At 30.2% G+C, this 18,278-nt stretch overlaps 1 protein-coding gene across 3 annotated transcripts in view; it reads left to right on the top strand.

Annotated features, from left to right (window-relative positions):
* Positions 1 to 18,278, top strand: part of LOC130668516 (neurotrimin-like) — a 137,839-nt gene that overhangs the window by 94,218 nt on the left and 25,343 nt on the right. Inside the window, exon 1 of one of the 3 annotated variants that reach the window (XM_057470883.1) lies at positions 6,985 to 7,003. The exons of the other annotated variants lie outside the window; for them this stretch is intronic. The gene's annotated coding sequence lies outside the window, so the exon portion shown is untranslated. Of the gene's footprint in view, positions 1 to 6,984; positions 7,004 to 18,278 lie in introns of those variants that run through there. 3 annotated transcript variants of the gene reach the window in all.

The raw sequence follows: 18,278 nt of genomic DNA, 5'->3' as shown, positions 1-18,278 counted from the left end.
AAATCTATACTACATCTGACTATATATTGTTAGATATCACGTGACTGTCTCTCCTTTAACCGCGCAACAGCCACTGCCTATCCCTACTCTGATACCGTGCTCGTTAATCCTTAAAACGAATAATTATCTGTTGCAAGAATCCATCTTTGTCAAATAAAATTCGTATACATCTCAATGTAATTATCTTCAGTTTTTTTCGTAATTTTATAGATTTTTAATACAAATGTGGAATATAGATTTTTAGATTATATTAATTAAAAGAAATTACAGGACGAGACCATATTTTCAAAAAGTATTACTATACTATATAGAAATAGCTTTATTTGCAAGGAAAGTAGTACACAACTGCTTACTAGCCTGGATGGTGTTAGACTGACTTAAACTACCTCTTGAAATTACCTGGGCCTCTCGGTCCCTATTAGTTCTATGTTATTATCTATAGCCATAATATATTATATTCAGAAAAAATTGAGGTATCATTGAATATATGATTGTATGATTGAAAAAAAAAAACGCTCATCATAGTTCTCTGTCAAATTCTGTTTACATACATAATCAAATAAATTAAAAGTTTAATGTAGTGACGCTAATAGTTACCATACTTACTTCTCGTGCATGAAAAAATGATAATAATACTTATGCGTTTGAAAAATATTAATTGGACAAAATATATTTATGTCATTTAACTGAATATCGTTGAAATAAGTAACAATCATTCTTATATTTGTCACAGTTGGAATAATATAATAATTTAATGACAGAATAAAATAAATTATACTAGGCTATTTCGTATAATAAAAAAATAAAAATTTTCCGAGACTTGAAGAATAATGTACTACAAGCCATCTTTTCGTTTGCATTTTCAGCGTTTTCTTTTAGCTTTTATGAATATAACGATGTCGTTATAGTATTATCAAATGTAAGTGACATTCAGGTTCACTTAAGCATTTTTTCTTTTTTTTACAATTATTATAGACGTCATATTCATTATTTAACTATCTCGGTATTAAAATATTTAATATCTTGATAAAATATTATCCTTCTAATAATAATTTATCTATTTTATATTAAAAATCAGGTAAAATGTAGAAATAAGTAGAAAATATAAAAAACTGATCAACTTTATAATTTCCTGCTGTCTTAGACTGCAAAGAGCTCAAGTTATTATTTCTTAGTTCTTTGAGGTAAAAATAAAATATGAAAAATTTATATTCTTAATACTGTGTCGGGTTAAAAATAGTTTTTCATCATAATACAGCTTTACGATGTAAAAAATTTACAGAATAAACCTGGACTCAATCCGGAGTGAAAGCCGAGATTATTTTTTATGTGATTAATTCCTTCGGAGTAAAATTCACTTCTCGGAGGGCTGAAGAAAAAAAATTCTCATTCACTTCGTACACGGAGTGATTTATTTTTAAACTCCTGAACCCCGAGTCGGAGTGAATTTGGATTCAAATAAAATGCACATTTACTCCGAATTCACTTCTGATATTTCATAGTTTATTAATATGCATTGTAATGAAAATGAATAATAAATTTAAATATTCTAATGAATATAAATATAAAGTAAACGTAGAAAATGAAGTGTTCTCTTCTTATCGTACAGCTACGGCATTCAACTTTTTTATTAAAATCAATAGTGAGGTACAATCTGACATTAAAAATAAATGCGTCCCTCTATATTTCGATATACGTTCATACTATTTGATTTTTCCAGTCTACATACAAATATATTTTTGTCTTATAAGATTTGGTCATTCTCTAGAAAATGAGTAAAATAATAATATTACATAAACGATAGATTTTTTCTAGCATCGAGATATTTTATGATTTTTCATTATCATTCGAAAACCGAGAGATCACTGTAATACTTGAAATAAAAATAACTTTAACGAACATTAGAGTTATTCAATCTCTTCAGTTATCACCTTCTTTTTTGATCGCTATAAAGGACCATGATTTGCTGTTAGTGTAATTACATTTTGATCTCCCAATTGAACATTTGATTCTATCCACGATCCACGACGCATGTAGACTCCGATATAACCAATTGACCATCCAAATGGTGATCGTGTTTCGTCGAATGCAATGTAGAGTGGTCATGAAGTGAGAGAAAAAGAATATATAAACCTGCAACAAGAGAATGAAACACTGAGGGGTGGCTTTTGAACGCCCAGCGAATTCGATCCGTGAGATATTCTCGTTATTTCATGGATTTTTTGTTCCCACATTGCGCCTGGACAATAAAATGATAGAACACAAAAAAAGTGAATGAAAAAAAATCTGAAATAAAAAAAAAATTGAAACGACAAAAATGATAGGATGTGCATGAAAGGGAAGATAACATCAAATGTATAACACAATTGCACTCTAGTATAAGTGGAACTTTTGTTTTCGCCATCGTTTTGTGTTAATTTGAAAATTTTTGTTATCTTAGGTACAAAGCTTTTGATTTATCACTTTGTAAATTATCTCTGAAATGTTCCAATAATAATCTCAAACAAAAATATACCCGATAGATTATGTCTCGGAATACAAAAGTCGTTGATAGTAATTTGACACTTGTAATTCATATGTTCCGTGAACCGATTTCATGAAACTTCTTGATCCGAACCTTAACATTATCAAGATAAAAAATATGTCCATTCCAACCTCGTTATAAGACTCGTCCCCCCGAGGTGTTCTAAACTTTGATTTGACTTGAATAATCAGAGCGCCTATAGGCTTGGAAAGTTAAAAATTCAACCTGATCACCAGTGCAGGGAGACTGGTACCACGGGGGGAGGACCTTTTCAAGCCTACTTTGACCAGAGTCTCTTTATTTCCTGAAATGGTAGTAGTGTCTGTCCTATGAGAGGTATGGACTTGTGGTGGCTGTGGTTAGATATCACGCGCAATGAGGAGTTTCGATTATACCTCCGGTTTAAGTCCCCCTTAGTCGTCACTCAATTATATTTTTCGGCTAAGAGTGTCGCCTGGTGAGGGGGTAGGGACTATCCCATAATGCGTGTATGCCCAAAAGGGTTAGGTAACGGCCTCCCGTAAAACGGAGGTGGACTTCGGTTCCGTCACACTAGTTTAGTCACTTTTCGGCACGACTAAAAAGTAAATTTGCTATAAGACACTTTACAAATCATCGAACATCGTTCACTTCCGCCACGTTGGTTATATACAGGAACTTCAATTGGAAATGTAATATAAAAATAAATAGACAAATTTCAATATAAATCATAGATATCTTGTCAAACTTCACTATGAAATGATCTTCGACATCATGTTTTTTCTTATTTAAAATTGAACTTTGTCATATTGAATATTAGATGCTGTCGTTAGATTAAAATATTGATTGATGTACATATGTTTAAAATGAAATATCTTGTAGAGTTAAATTGACAACACTCGTCTATGTTAATGTTACATTCTCCTCAAGTACGAGTATGTTCACTAGTACCTGCCTACGGCTCGTGTGCGTTCAAACATACTCGTTCTCATAGAGAATGCGTCATAACCTCAGACTTGTTAATTCAAGCCTTCGGAATACTTCGCTTTACACTCATGAATTGAAAACATATTTTACTCGAAATTTCCTTATATTTATTTACTCGAAATAGAGAAACTTTTAATACAGGTCATTAATAAATTTTTATTTATAGCAATTGAAATTTTCGCTAAAAATCGTTATTATTTTAGAATTGAAGCGCAAAAACTTAAAATTGTTTTCGGAAAAAGGGATTTACGAGTTTGACTTTCCTCTAAAAAAAGTGGAAAATTATTGAAAATTTGAATTTTATAGTTTGCAATGCGACTTTCAAAAATCAATTTTTTATTAAATGTCGGGTTCGCGCGCGTGTGAAGGGGGTCGGGGTGTAGCCGATTGGTCAATCATTTTCAAAACTTTTACGACAGTAGAATCAAAATTCCAAAATTTATAAATAATTACACATGCGTATTTATTGTCAAAATGTGTATTGATTCAAAAATTGAACTATTGAATAGATTTATAATTTTTTTTACTTAGAAGCTATTCTATAAATTCATTCTAATAGACAATTGACAATCTTGCGATACAAACTTGCTTGCGGACTTATTTTTCAAAATTAATCATTTTTTATCGTTCAGCACTGAGAGCTTATAAATTATATACTTGTGTCATAACTTCTTTTTGAACTATAAAATGATCAATAATACTTTATAAATTTATTTGTTCCATAGGTGCAGTGTATCTATATGATGTATCATAGTAAATATGATTATTATATCTATTGATTTCTTCCATTACTTGCCACGAGATGATACAATTTCATAGAAGGGGTTTAATCAAATTATATTCACATAATAAAAAAATATTTTAGAGTTGTATCATCAATAAATTTCTTGCAGTTAGCTGAGAAAATTTGTTCTATCTCAGTTGCTTTTTATGCTCCTTAGGGATTTTTTCATTTCTTGAAAGTTCATCTGGGAAATCTTGGGATGGATCAAATATCAGATTTACTTTTCTATAATAAATTTTTCACTCCGTAATTTTATCAACATTATTAATTTTAATATTTTTGTTATTATATATGATGATAAAATATTAACTCCAATATCTCACCCAGGAAATACTTTTTTTTATATAATCAGATATATCAAATATTCATGATTATATAACGTTATAGACATTCAGGCAAAAAAATATCTATAGTCTTATAAAATTTTTTACCATACCTGCGCCAAAAGTTTTAATTCCTGCCCTGCTTGGAGGAAAGAAAATCGTCAAAATTCTTCCCGAAAACAGAGGCAAAAATTTCAACTTTCATGTATAGATCTGGTGAAAAATAATATACCTATCACGAGGGAAAATGGGACGTCGCAATCCTCGTTTTCGGCCTAAGTAGGCAATTGTACACACGGGTTGTAATATCCTACTTTTCTCCCAAGGTCTGTAATATAGTATGTTGAAAAATATTTACTGCATATATAATTTTACATAATTATACAGATTTCTTTTTCTCAGAAAGTTACAAGTTTGGTAAAAATTTATCAAAGAATAGTAAAGTTTCTGTATGTGAACGATGTAGATCTTGGCTATCGGACAAGATAAAGTAGATATGTATGTTTCAATGGCATTTTATTCTTCTCGTCTGAATTAAATTGAATGCCAAGCTCTTTTCCTGCATGCCAATTTTATACTAAACATTTACGAGATTTATACGTTGACGTTGAATATCGTTGACTTTCACCTGCTGCCGCGGTTCTCGGCATCGTTCATACTCATATCGAATTCTTTGGGTAAGAAAAAAAATTACATTCCTATAAATATTCTGAAAATTCCATGACATAAATTTATATGTTCACAACCATTTCATCTTTATTGTTTCAAAAAAAAAATTTTTTTTTTTTAAATCATTATCAATTTATTCATTTTAAAAAATTCATTTTATATTTTTTCTATACGTTAAAAGTAGATTATCTTGAGTATAAAGCTAGACATTCTACCGTCTCTAATTGAAGTGACGTAAATGAAGGTGGAGACGTGGATTCTTTCACGGCTGGAGTTTGAATTTTTTACGAGTAAAAAATAAAAAGCAAGAAAACTTGAAACCCAGTAATCGAGTTGACGGGAATTCCTAGATACGGAGTGTCGGCACGTTTCACTGGCTTCAGTTTTTTTTTTTTTCATTTTTTTTATATCTTAAGAAAAATGTTTCAAGATACTTCGACTTAAATTACGATCAACAAAATCAATAATAAACAAAATTGTTTTCTCATTCTATTATCATTTGCTCTTTCAATCATAAAAAAATCAAACGTCTTGGTCTTAACAAATTTGTAATAATTCCAATAAATCTCTGAAGTCCTGAGCTTTTATTTTATTTCTATATTTCAACAATAGGAATATCCCGGGAAAAAACTTTTTATATAATTATACAGTAAAACCTGTACAAATGAACACCTCTGTAATCTGACCACCTCTCTATATTGACCAATATTTCTAGGAACCAGCTTAATTACGCTTACATTACCCATAGTAATACCTCTCTACTCTGACCGACTCTCTATTTTGACCACTTGACTAGTATAACCTCTATTTTGAAGTTGTTTGAGCTCCAATTGACCTGTGTGTATTGACAGATTTACCCCTGTCATTCTTTTTCGCCTTATCTATGAATTTTTTTTCGTTACTTTTGCTTTTATTACTCATTGTTCGTACGCTCTTAGTGCCGTTGACAGTTTATTAAGGTTTAGTTGTTATAATGAGTGTGAAACAAAATTAAACTGAGTTAGATGTAATTCAAAAACAAAACTTGACAATTATTTGAATAAAAATGATATCATTTCCAACTAAATTTTTGTTTATGTTGTTAAATCTTTCCTTACATTCTTGGCTTTATCATTTCTCCCCACCTTCCATTCTCTGTACAATGACCACCTGCATACAATGACCACTCTTATCGAAAACCGTAAGTGGTCAGTGTACACAGGTTGTACTGTATACTATTATATACAATTATATGCAATTCATATCTAATAATATATAATTATATATATTATTATGTAATTATATAAAATTATACATATTAATTTATATAATGGTTTTTTATATATATAATCATACATGAATTATATATAATTGTATGTAATTTTATGTAAGCGGAAAACATTACATATAATTATTTTGGTGACGTATATACAATGATATATAATTCTATATAATAACATATAATTTTTTTACTCGGGTAATTGATTTTAAATGTCTTCGGGCGTGAATGAGTGTAACCGAAATAAAACTTGTTAGTATCTAAGAAAGTTGAAGTGAAACATTTGAACTCACTTGAATAAAACTGTAGTTTTCTTATTTTAATGTTTAATTAATTTTCATAATATTTTCACTACTGCAAGAAGCAATAGGTGTTCAAAATGAGCACTTTGATACCTTACAACTTTTATATAGTATATTATAATAAGAAATAATCTATAGACATCAAAAAGTTAAATCAAGTTTCACAGTTAAAATTTCGTAAGTTACTAGTTAGTTATTAAATTTTCAATTCATTCATTTTATTTTAATTAATACTTTTTTTATTCTTACTGAGTATCGCATGCTAAAAAATAAAGAACTATATAAATGCTCTGCTGTTATTTGAATTTCATTAATTTTTTATTGAAAAATATTCAAAAAACTTTGTCCTCGAGTTACTTTTTTCAGATAAAAAAGATTCGTGTAGAAGTCGATTTTCTGAGTAGCTAAGTTAGAATTATACATTCAAATGACTAGTTGATAACTATACATGAGAATACAGCGTTTCTGTAGGGTAATGCGACTGACATTTTTCGGTTCATTCAAATTTCATAGAGTGTTTTTGCTGTAATCATGATTATATTTATATATGAATGGTAACGATTTCTTCTACTGTTACTACATGGAGAAAATTTACCATAAAATATACCGTGCTAGTAAAGTAAACTTAGAACCAACTGCGCTTACAAAAAAAAAACTAAGGAACTCTATTAAAAATTCATTATAGTGTTGGTTAATTATTTATTAGTGATCATTAGTACTCTGATTAGTCAATTTTGCATCTCTATTGGGATTGATAAGTATTTTGACTAGTCAAAATTTGCAACACTGTTGAAAATGATCAGTATTGAATAGCGTTTCTATAAATGATCAATAGTATTCCAACTAGTCAATTTCGCACTACTATTGGGAGTAATGAGAGTTGAATAGTGTTTCATTAGTGATCATTAGTATTCCATCTAGTGTGTCTTGGAACACTATTGGGAGCGATTATCATTGAATAGTGTTCTATTGGTGATCATTAGTACTCTGATTAGCCAGTTTTACAACTCTATTGGGATTGATTAGTATTTTGACTAGTCAAATTTGCAACACTATTGGAAATGGTCAGTATTGAATATTGTTTCTATGAGTAATCAAGAGTATTCCGACTAGTCAGTTTTGCACTACTATTGGGAGTAGTTTGAGTTAAATAGTGTTTCATTATTGATCATTAGTATTCCATCTAGTGAGTTTTGCAACTCCATTGAGAGAAAATAGTAGTAAGTAGTCTTTTGTTAGTGACCGTTAGAATCGTTTGATTCAGATTTTTGATATTAAAATAAGCATTATGAATTTGAATCATGTTTACTTCCGTAAATTTTTTACGCTGTCATATTGACAATAGATATAAGGATTCATATAACTTTAGACAACAACCCGCTGTTCTTTGAATCCAGTAAAAATTTCGAGTCCTATAATTTACATGTGCATCCAAACTACACTTAATTTAATTACATGGCCGATTATAATAAAACAGACGGTAACGACCCGTTCGTATAAAACCATAACCATAATCATCTGATTGCGTTGGTAACTTATCGGCAATTATTGGTTTATTCTATAGTCTCTTTAATAATTAATATTTTACTCACGCCTATCTCATCAACAAATGTAATTTAATGATAATAGCAATACTAAATCAATTTAATCGTATGTGTATACTCGGTCTCTGACTAGAATAATTGTACATACGGCAAACAGAAAAAAACAAATAATGAATAAGCTCGCACTGCCCTAATTCAGAAAAATTATTGTAAATGATTCGAATTCAAATCAATTTAAATAATTTCAAGTACTCCAATCATTTTGAATCATGTTTCTTATGGAAATTCGACATTCATTCTAAACCATTGCAAGTTATCTTTCTTATCAGAGTGTGACTAGAACAAAGGATTAATACAATCTACGTCTCTTTGACGATAACTTTTTAAACGTAATATTTATATCATTTTTTTTTCTGCAATGATTGAGCTTCGAACGATTGTACGATTCTATCATCACGTTTTTCACCATTCGCTTGATAATGCGAGGTACATCTTGTTAATTGTTTCAAACCGTATCTCGTGATTAATTCAATGAGATTGCGTAGGATAAAAACCTAATAGCTTCCGTTAACTCTAATTCACATTCGTAATTTCATTATGATTCGCAATACCAATTAAACACTTTGCTTGAATTTAAACCAAGTTACTGTTGTAAAAATTTGCAACTCACGTCTTTCTTTTCCTTGATTTACCGTTACCAATTTTCCGCGTTCTGACTTCAATTCCAGACAATGAATTCCTTTAAAACCACTAGAAATGTACAATCAACTGAACGTTGATTTTTACGCTGAAGGCCCATTGCTTCTTTTGGCTCTCATGCCGTGTATTTTTTACAAAACATGTAAACATTTAACCTTAGAATTTAACTCGAAAGAGAACAAATGTTCTCGATACTGAATATCGATTCCACGTACAGACGCTTCCAATTGAATGCGAAGTGACGATTCTACACGCGTTTTTTTTTCATCGAAAGTCCGAACTGAAATAAAACAAAGAAAAGATAACTCACTAAATATATGTCCAATGTTTTCTGAGACCGTCAATTTTCTGTTTAATAGCTTTTACGACGTAGTAAGAAAACAAGTAGATAATGACAAGCCCTGATCCAGACAAAGAGAAAGAAAGACTATTAGTAGATTCACGATTACACACTTGATTTGCATGGCCGAAAATTAAAACTTCTCCGTCGGTCACGAAAAATGAAATGTTTATATTCTCGAAAATGCTCAAAAATACTTTTTTGGAGATATTTTTAAGCACAAAGAGCTTATTGACACCATTAAGTTCAGGAGAAGGTCGATTTTCACTCATTACTTATTCAAATAACCCGAAAATAGCTCGGGCTATATATCTCAGAATCAATTCAAAGCCCTAAGAAGATATTATGAAACGTAACGTTATTACTGGTATTGTGAAAACTATTTATCTAACATGGTGTTTAAGTTCTTTTACTTTTTTAGCTAACAATAGACAATTATTGCGGCATGACGTGATAAAAAGTATTGGCAAAATTTTTATACGCTTTATTCCTCTTATTCTTGTTTTTCTTAACAAAACGGTAATCTCTATAAACTCTATGAGATGAAAAAAAAGATTTATTACTTTGGTCACGACTTTTAAGAAGAAAATCTAAAGCCAACGCTTACTAGCAATATGATATCTTTTGTTAAAGTCAAGAGTCTGCAGTGATCCTTGGGATTTAAAAGTATTCTCTTGATTTTCATTTGCTCCTGGAAATATCACTATGTCATTTTGCTAAATCTTATTTTTTTACCAGACGATTCAAGTATTAAAATAAAAATTTTATTAAAGATTTATGGGGAAAATGAATTGTTACCTTAACTATGGAATCCTTATGATTATGGTAATAGTTCCTATATCGTATGGGAATGACTACCATACTTATGGAAATAGTTTCTATAGTCACATAGGAATAAGTCCTATACCCACGTCGAAACGATTCCTAAATACGCATGGGAATAAACCTGGTACATCATGGTAACCGTTCCCACAATAATTGTGAAATATTTCTATAATATTGTGGTAATCGTTCTTATACTACTATGGTAATCGACCCTATGGTTTACATTATAATTTACTATAGTAATAGGCCAGTAAAAATAGAATTAAACTTTGCACTAAATTTCCGATCCAAATTTTTTTTTATAAGATTTAGGATCACTTACTGAGCATAAAATCACAAAATGCTGACAGATCTAGGTGGCGCTACAAGTGCTATGTTGAAAAAACGTTTTCAGCTGATATCTCAGAAACTATGCTTTTTAGGGAAAAAGTCACAGAGACCATTATTATAGAGAATAAAATTTTGCATCTTTTGTTTTCATTAAACTTTTTTGTAAAACTTACCGCTTACGATTTATGGCCCATTTAATGAACCGGTTTTTCTATCGCGGCCAATAACTTTTGAAATATTTGATTAATCAATAAAATGTATCAATCCATTTTTAAAGATCAGTTTATTCTCTACAATTTTTGTTTCAAACTTTTTTTTTTAATATCCATACTTTTTGAGTTATAGGACGTTTAATGTAGAAATGCCGACGCTCGGCGGGTGACGCGACAAACCTAAGGTTTTTTCCTAAAGCAGGTAACCGTTTCTTTTATATCTCTACACGGAAGCCCGGAATAATGATTCTCATAATATTATGGTAACCATTACTACGATAGTATGATAATTATTACCATAGTACAATGAGAACGGTTACTATTATGACATAGTTATTATTACCATAAGTTAATAGGAACTACTCCTGATAAATTCCCATTCTTAAATAAATTTACCGCAAAATTAGCGAGAGCAAAAAGACAAATAACCTAAGTTGTAATAATAATAATAATATTTCCACAGTGAATAATATCAATGACAGTTTCAAGAAGGCTAAAGTTTAATGTTATAGTATTGTCATTTACTAAGACATTGTAAGCAAAACGGCTGGCCAGTTTAGATTCCATGCTTGAACTTATAAGAGGATACAAACAGTTTTGTGAGAAACAACGGACCAACGTAAGCTTTATATACAACTACTTGACAACTTGTAAAGTGACTATATTTCACGAATCGCATGTTTGTCAGATACAGCTGATTCTTAGACGAATATCCATTATCCTCTTCTAGTATAAAACAGATAAATTCTCAAGTATTGTACTTTTTTTTTAGCATTTTCAACATATTTTTTGTTGCTGCATATTTCAGACTACAGAAGTCGAACTAAGTACCAATAGAAAAAATATAAGAAGTGTTGAAAGTCTAAAGTAGACACTTCAAACGCGATGTTGAAACATGAATAAAATTAACAAATCATTTCAGTGATTGAGAAATTTTTTTATTTTCATTTCTTTTCTACTTGAACTCTAAATTTTCTATCTACTCGGAACTTGTTTCGGGCGCAAGCGCGTGCGTATCGGTTTTCATACATTTACTGTAATGAATATTGTTGTCAATTGTGTACATTTCTGTGCCGTATTTAGCCAATTATGTAACGACTAATTTCGCTTCATACATATTTCGTTTACTTTTTATTTCTGGATAATTTTTTCCTAATTTGATCTCGGAGTAAAATTCACTCCAAATATAGAGTATAAGACCTATCTAAGATATATCATTCATACGTAAAACTCCGAAAGCGAAGTAGGAGTACAAATCGCGGATAGATAACTGAAGTATAGTAAGATTATATTTGAATGTTTTGATATTTTCATTGAGTGCCGAAATAACTACGAGTGTCATCTGAAATGTCTTAAAATTACAGAACATTATAACAGAGTGAAATAAATTTCGATTGCTCTAAAAATAGAAAAATTATTGATATCTGCCAGCCTTTGTAATCAGTAGAACATAATTACCTTCAGTAATAATCTTCATGGTTCTGGCGTTAAAGAAATAGAATCTCCATTTTCTTATATTATTCCAGTATAGATTCATTGAACTACAAACTGTTGTATAGTTTTCGATAAGTATATTGTGAGATAACCTTTTATATTGTACCAAAATATCAACTAATTCCATAATGATGTAGTAATTATAATTATTATTGTACCAAATTATAATTTAGTAAGTTAATAAAACATGTATGAGTTATAAATGGAATATATTATGTTTAATTATTAATATTTGAACCAATGATTAACATGAATGTGTAATTTTAATGTTGCACAGGAAAACTGTTCCGGAGTGAATCCGCATTAAAAATTCATTCCAAATTCACGCTCGTTTTACAGTAATATGAATTTTTCTGAGTATAATTATAAAGTAGTATTTTTTAAATCTTCAATTACCCCAAAAATAACACTATTGATTATCCTTTCATTTTTAACTCTCTGAAGCATTCAGTTGCGCAATTAAATTACAAACAACTCCGTTTCATTTTTATTGAAGCCAATTATGGAGATAAAATCTCGTTCAGATCTCTAAATCTTGATCTTCCGTAAGCAAGATCTACCCAATTATACTTAAATTTCAAATTCGTGCGAGTGTAGTCTACTTGAGTCTGAGCCAAACTTTAAATTTTCTTACGGAGTTATCATTTTTCATTGCAGTCTTTTTTTATGAGTACATTGTTTGAGAAATTACTTTATTAAATGCATGCACGGTCATCCTGTTTTGTCATAACTGTAAAACAAACCCTAAGTGGTCGTTTATCGACCGGTGTACTATAATAAATGGAAAGGCAATGCAGATTTCTAGATTTTCCACCAGCGTGACACAATGAGCTCATAATGACACTCTCTTGAAGCCATTTTTGAATACCTTTGTTGCACATACTGTACTATTACACAGTGTTAATGCCAAATAGTTTTAGAATGACGTACACTAAAACATTTATGACCTTTTAATTAGTTGTTTATATTTTATGTTAATTTATAGTTCCCACAAAATATTTTTACGGTGAAATTCCAAATATCTAATGAGCGCCAATTAGCACGGACTGAAAACTCGCCTATGGCTCTTGTGTGCCCGCCTTCGGCTTGTGTTGAAGCCACTACGCTTCACCAATAATGGCTGACTTAGTTCACTAGTTGCACAATGTACTAGTTTAAATTTCAAGTACAATATGCAATAAACCGCTTTTTAATCTTTGTAAAAACATTATATTCAACAGAAATTTACGGTTACATATTTTATTCATAAATATAAGTCTTCCTTTTCTGATAACGAAAAAGTTAAAAGCTTTTATTAATAAATTACATGAGAACGTATTGTTGTAGAACTTATAAAATTACGTAGTTTTAATATCAACTTTATCAAAACGTTCGCTTTTGTCGAAAACTTTTCTTCTCTTGTGATCTTTTATCGGTAGATTTAATTTACAGAAAATTCACAGGCGCCTTCATTGAAACCACAGACAGATTCTTAGACAAACCCAAGTGAAAATCACCGTTTTCACCAAGTGTTTAACGCTGTTCGTGCTCGTACGAAACGTGTTCTGCCCTAGAGGTAAAGTTGATTTACATATTCCTAACAGCTGCTTTCATCTGCTGCATCCTTTTCACCTTTGAATTTTCACTTCTCTTTATAATGATCTCTTTTTCATTTACCACCCATTCGCTCTTTTTTTTTTCTCTTAAGTCTCAAGTATTATTATTTACTTTTGAATTTCGTAAAGAAAACTTGAAATTATCATACCATATATAGTGTGATTTTTTATCCAAGTATTAACAACTATATGAAACTTCATTTCACATGAACTGTTATTTCGCTTAGAAGATCATTATAATTTTTCACTATTATTATTCAGTCAATTAAAAATTATCTTTTTGTCATAATTATATTTATTGTTGTTGTTGTTTATAAAGCTTATATATAGATAAAAAAAAAATAAAAACAATTAAAATAGCCGTGTACTAAAACTTCCAATGATGTTACCACTATATCTTTCCAGGCGTCAAATTGGAATCTCTTACATAAATCATACCGAAACAATGGTTTCTCGAGGTAAGCTCGCGGTTTTAGCCTCAGTGGTTAGTGAGCCGCATTGCAGAATGGCCAGACTAGCTTTTAGAATATTGCAATAGCCTTCGCGTGTAGGTATCTTTCTGGACTCCATTTGTTTTCCTACAATTTCCCCTAAGTCTAACTAGCGTTAAACCTATGACGTAGTTTTTCAGGGTTATGGTGTTTGCACAGCTCTTAATTATCTTATGGTTGTTAATTATTCACAATTAAATCTGTTTCTTACTGAAATTTTGATAATGTTATCTGTATAAAATTAATGGAACGGTTGTAAGTAATCAGAGGCAAATCCATAGCCGCAATCGATTCATTAAGAAAATGATACTTGACTAAAGTGAATAAGTTATTGTTGTAGTAGTAATGACGCGTTTTCTTAAATCAAGTATACAGAGATAAATTTACAGTAACAATTGCAATATAATATGGAAATAGTTCATATATCGTATGGAAACGGGTTTTCTTGAAACATCGATTATAGGAATGGCGCCCACATAAATTATGGTAGTCATTTCTATCTATATGGGATTCAATCCTATATGGCAAAGGATTAGTTTCTAGAAAATGGTAATAATTCCTACGTCATTATGGTCACCATATATTATGGTAAACGTTATCAAATATTATGAAAATTATTAGCATAGTAAACAGTAACGTTTACCATAGTAGTATTGAAATATTTCACATACATTATGGAACGGTTTCAATGTGAATATAGGATTTATTTCTATGTGAATATGGGAACTACTCTCATGAGTATGGTAATCATTACCATAATTTAGTTACCATACGATATAGGAACTCACCATAATTATGAGAATTGTTCTCACAGTTATGAACCTTCCCAGAAATTATGGGTGTATGCCATAATTCCGAGTAATTATTACCACAACATTATAGGTTGATATTCAAAATATACTAGGAACGGTTACCATAATTTTCTCTCCGTGCACTCTCGTAAATTTGAAATATTAAAAATAGTAACCATTCACTATTTACTAGTGAGAAGTATATCACTAATTCGAATAGCGGAATAATTTTCTCTAGCAATAAGTTAATATTCACTTTGAAGTAGTAATTTTAGTAATTAATTTTTAAAGAGTAAATTCAATAATTATTCCTACTTCAATAAACTTACTTGAATTAAATAGATATGCATTTAACCTAACAAATGATCTCGTGGTATAAAATTACCTATAAACTAAACGGTTTATTTGAATTCACAAATAATTATTCTTAGAGTAAACGAGTGTGTTTATAAAATTTAAAAGTGCACACCTCAAACGCTCATGTTATATTTTGAATAATTAAATAACTTTTGTGAGTAATCGAAGCGCGTATTTGTTCTGAAATAGTTTATAAAACGTTTTATCTATTTAATTATCACAAAATATCTTTTGACGATCCGATGACGTAATCGATGTTTTTTCACTTACCGAAACGATTAAACAAATTGGATAATAGTAATTATAGTTTTTATACAAATCTTGTTTTTCAGATCCCTATCGATTGAATAATAAATTGCACTCACAACAGTACAGGTCCGTTACTAGCGACCCATCGATATAAATACTGTACATAAATTATTCAACTCGGTTTTAACTGGAATTGAATCATATATTTTTATCGCATTTCTCAGCAGAACTTCATTAAAAATGCTAGTGTGTTCTCATTCACAAATATTCTCTTCCTAAAGCCTATAGTTTCAAAAGCCAGAGCTATGTAAAAGAAGTATGTAGGATTATGTGAGAATCCATAAAAATCCACATAGGAAACTATGGAATCTACGTAAGAATCTATGTAGAAATTAATGCTGAATTTCTATAGCAAACCATACGGAAATTCTTCCAAAACCGCCATGGGGAATCTTCATGAAAATCTAAACCGGGTTTCCACCGAATATTTGATAAGGAAGCCATAAATTCGTATGAACAATAAATTGCGTCTATTTTTTGAACAATCGATTCGAAAACTTCAATAAAATGTACACTTTTTTAAGGTCAAGAAACTTTTCCACAGCACAAAGTATTGAATGACTGAATAAATTAATGAGGGATGCCATTAAACTTGTAAATCGATAGAAAAAATCTGACAATTGACGAATATGTGCGCCACGCCTAAAATGTTCCGCCGTCTACGAGTTTGACGACATAATTATGAGAGGAATGTTTGTTAACATTTCGCGACAAAAAATAAAATTTAAACAATGTAAATTGTAGAACTTTACGACCTTTAGAGTATTGATTTTTCATATTCATATCAAAACGTTGTGAGAATGAAAATAAATCGAAAGCTAATAGTTATTCAAAACTATGTTTAATGATAACTTATGTTGTACATCCAGACACATAAAATAGATTTTTTCAACTTCCCGCTAGAAAAATTGAAAATTTCCAAGAAAAAGCGAAGTTATTGGTTTTGGTTCGATCTTTGAAAACCGAGTTTCGAACAGATCTCGAAGTTTTGAGGTCCTAGGATGCTATTCTGACTATTCCTAAGATGATAAGCGAGTGTATGTGTGTATTTTGCAAAATTTCATATAAAAATTTTTTCACGGGAGTTTAAACTTAAACAAACTGTGATTGTGATTTCAAAGTATGCTATGTAAATAACGAAATTATATGATTTTTGACAAGTTACGAATAAATTTAGTATTGAGTAATTTAGAATTTGGATTATCTCGTTCAGTTATATACCGACCTGTCTATCATAGTCCTCCAGGTGGTCGCATCGTAATTTGTAAAGCGACCATCCTCTGCTTTCTCTACCCGTTTCGTATACACTGTTAGATCTGTCAGGCTAATGGACTGAGATTCAGACAATACTGCTAGTATAATCTATTCATAGTAACCTTGCCTTTGTCGCTCAATTTACTAGTACATAGGTGTATAGACGTTAATTACTATCTCGAAATTATGTGACAATAAATTATTTTTGTCGATGTCAATCCGTTAATCAAAATTAAAGTAGGTCTCGTTTCGAAAATCATTCGTAACTAAAACTACTACTAAAAATATTGGTGTAATAGTTTCAATCAATTGACGGAAAAGTATTAAAATTGATTGGAAGAAGGAATTTAATGATCAAAATTAATTATGTAATTTTACGGAAAAGTTTATCAAAATTTCCATGATTTTATAATTGATTGAATCCTATGAGGGTGAGAAGGCGGGGAAAGAGTGAAATCTGATGAAACAATTGAGATTATTGTTCAGAATTATTGATGTATTTTTGATGTATTCTCTAAAATCGAGTTTGTGAAAATCAGTATTTGGCAGTGAATATTCGCTCATTGCCAGCATGAAGTTTGCCGCCAATATTTGAATGAATAATATATTTCTCACTACTCAGTAGTGAATGGTCACTATTTTTACTACTTCAAATTTTTTAGTGAATAAAACAGCAGACTTTATGACCAATTTATCATAATTTTAAATAGAACAGTGAAAGTAAGTCAACAGGGCTAATAAAAGAGTAAAAACTATTGATTTTGCTAATAATACTAATATGAATTTTTAAATATCCCACTTAATTTTAAATATACTTTTATCAATGGAACGGTGATACATTTTATTTTCATTTTAATACAGAAAATTAACTCGAAAAATTTATCAAGTATAACCAAAAAAAAAAGTTATGAATTTTATTCAAATCATACTTTTACCCTCATTAAAACACTGTAGTAAATCACATGACGGTTATGAGTAATGCTTGTAGGTTAACTTTTTTTCTTTGTAAGTAGTTGACCTTTGCTACTATTATCACCAATAATAATCATTCAGAGTCTGTGTGGGAGAATGAAACCAACGAAATAGAGTCGGGCACGATGATGTGACGTGTTATCAACAAAAGTAAAATAAGTAAATTGTAGCTGTTAATCGATAACACCACATTGCAGTTTCTGCCATGACAAGAACTGCAAATTGATCGATGTGAGAGA

This window comes from Microplitis mediator, chromosome 1 (assembly GCF_029852145.1).
Source record: "Microplitis mediator isolate UGA2020A chromosome 1, iyMicMedi2.1, whole genome shotgun sequence".
Lineage (NCBI taxonomy): Eukaryota > Metazoa > Arthropoda > Insecta > Hymenoptera > Braconidae > Microplitis > Microplitis mediator.
The sequence above is the reverse complement of the archived record's forward strand: the minus strand, read 5'-3'. Positions and strand labels throughout refer to the sequence as shown.